This window comes from Theobroma umbraticum, unplaced genomic scaffold, assembly GCF_002168275.2.
Source record: "Theobroma umbraticum cultivar Fairchild unplaced genomic scaffold, ASM216827v3 scaffold_39.0, whole genome shotgun sequence".
In the NCBI taxonomy this organism is placed as follows: Eukaryota; Viridiplantae; Streptophyta; class Magnoliopsida; order Malvales; family Malvaceae; genus Theobroma; species Theobroma umbraticum.
In genome coordinates this window covers 117662-120355 of record NW_018397281.1, presented here as the reverse complement: position 1 = coordinate 120355, position 2694 = coordinate 117662, and positions in this window count along the sequence as shown.

Genomic DNA, 2694 nt, shown 5'->3' with positions numbered 1-2694 from the left:
CCTTTGCTTGTGCAATGGCTCCATTGTTATCACAATACAAAGGTATTGGACTAACAATGCTAGGAACCATGTCTGGTTCAATAATGAACTTCTTAATCCAAACTACCTCTTTCGCTGCCTTAGACATAAAGATGTATTTGACCTCAATTGTAGAATCTGCAGTCGTCTCTTGTTTGGAACTCTTCCAACTCACTGCACCTCCATTAAGTGTGAACACATATCCATTTTGTGACTTGCTATCATCTTTGTTAGTTTGAAAACTTGCATCTATATAACCCCTAACTTAGAGTTCATCTCCTCCATAAACTAGAAATACATCCTTAGTTCTTCGTAAGTACTTCAGGATGTTTTTCACAGCTATCCAGTGACATTCACCAAGATTAGCTTGGTATCTGCTCGTGACACTTAGAGCATAAGATACATTTGGCCTAGTGCAAAGCATCGCATGCATGATGGATCCTATTGCTGAAGCATATGGGATCTTATCCATGTGATCTCTCTCTTCTTGATTCTTTAGACACATGTTTTTGGAGAGACAGATGCCTTGCGACATAAGCAAGTGTCCCTTCTTGAGCTCCATCATGCTAAACCTCTTTAGCATCTTGTCTATGTATGTGGATTGGGAAAAACCTAGCAACCTTTTAAATCTATCTCTATAGATCTTTATTCCTAGAATGTAAGTTGCTTTTCCCAAGTCCTTCATGGAGAATTGTTTGGACAACCAAATCTTTGTACATTGTAGCAACGGTATATCATTTCCTATGAGCAATATCGCATCAACATATAGCACTAGGAAAATTATGGCACTCCCACTAACCTTTTTATAGACACATGGTTCATCCTCATTTTTGATGAAGTCAAACCCTGTTATAGCTTCATCAAAATGGATGTTCCAACTCCGAGAACCTTACTTAAGTCCAGAAATGGACTTTCAAAGCTTGCACACCTTATTCGCATTAGCATTGGATATAAAACCTTCAGGTTGTGTCATGTACACTTCTTCTCGCAAGTTTCCATTAAGGAATGCAGTTTTTACACCCATTTGCCATATTTCATAGTCATGGTATGCAGCAATTGCAAGCAAAATCCTAATGGATTTAAGCATAGCAACTGGTGCAAACATTTTTTCAAAATCAATACCCTGTCTTTGTTTGTAGCCTTTTACTACCAGTATAGCTTTAAAGGTTTGCACCTTGCCATCTACATCGGTCTTTCTCTTAAAGACCCATTTGCACCCAATGGGTTTTATCCCTTCGAGTGGATCTACCAAAGTCCATACTTGGTTGGTATCCATGGCATCCATTTCAGATTTCATGGCTTCTAGCCATTTCTCAGAATCGATGTCCAACATCAGCTCCTCATAGGTCGTAGGCTCATCATTTATGGGCAATACCTTTTCCAGGAGAAATCTATATCTTTTTGGAGCTTGATGTATTCTACTAGACCTTTTGAGTGCTTATGCCTTTTGAGGTTGTGGTTGTACATCAGATGCCACAATTTCAGGCTCAAGTTCCAATGGAATGTCAATTTATGGGTCTCAAACTTCTTCTAGTACAACTTTACTTCCACTAGCCCATTCATTTAAGAACGCTTTGTCATGGAAAGTGGCATGCCTTGAGACAAACACTTTTTGCTTAACGGGATTATAGAAATATTATCTGTGTGTTTCTTTAGGATATCTCAAAAATTTACACTTTTTGCTTATCACACATTTTACATTTCACATAAGCAGTACACCCCCAAATCCTAGCATAAGACAAGTTGGGCCTTTTCCCACTCCATATCTTATATGGTGTCTTATCAACTAATTTGGTAAGAACCTGGTTCAATATACGAGCAGCAGTTTCTAGGGCATATCCCCAGAAAGATATAGGAAGATCTACATGACTCATCATGGATTCAATCATGTCCAATAATGTTCAATTCCTTCTCTCAAACACCCCATTGTGCTGTGGAGTCCCTAAAAGAGCCCATTGTGCAAGAATCCCATTTTCTTTCAGATAATCCTAAAACTCTTGGCTAAGATATTCTCCTCTTCGATCAGATCTAAGCGTGAGAATACTTTTCCTAGTTTGTTTCTCAACCTCTGCTCTGTATTCTTTGAACTTTTCAAAGGATTCAGATTTATATTTCATTAAATATACATAACCATAGCAAGAATGGTCATCTGTGACGGTGATGAAGTAGGAGTATCCTCCTCTAGCACTAGTGTCTATAGGACCACATACATTTGAATTTACAAGTCCTAGTAACACCCCAGATCGTTCACCCTTCTTGATAAAAGGCGACTTGGTCATCTTACCAAGGAGACAACATTCACATGTTCCATAAGATTCATAATTAAATGGATCGATATAACCTAGTTTCTGTAACTTGGGTAAGCGAGTCTCATTGATGTGTCCAAGCTTACAGTGTCAGATGTAGGATAGTTTTGGATCATCTTTCTTTGCTTTCTTGACCTCCATATTGAGTATTGGTCTCCTAGGTTCAAGAATATAGAGACCGTTCGAATGTGTCCCTGCACCGTAATGCATCTCTCCTTTTGAGAAAGAACAACAATTTCTCTTAATGCAAAATTCAATATCATCATATAATGCCAAGTATGACACAGATATGATATTTCGAGATGTGGAAGGAACATAGTAGCAGTCTCTTAATTCCAAGATCAACCTAGATGGTAAAGGTATGGTAACT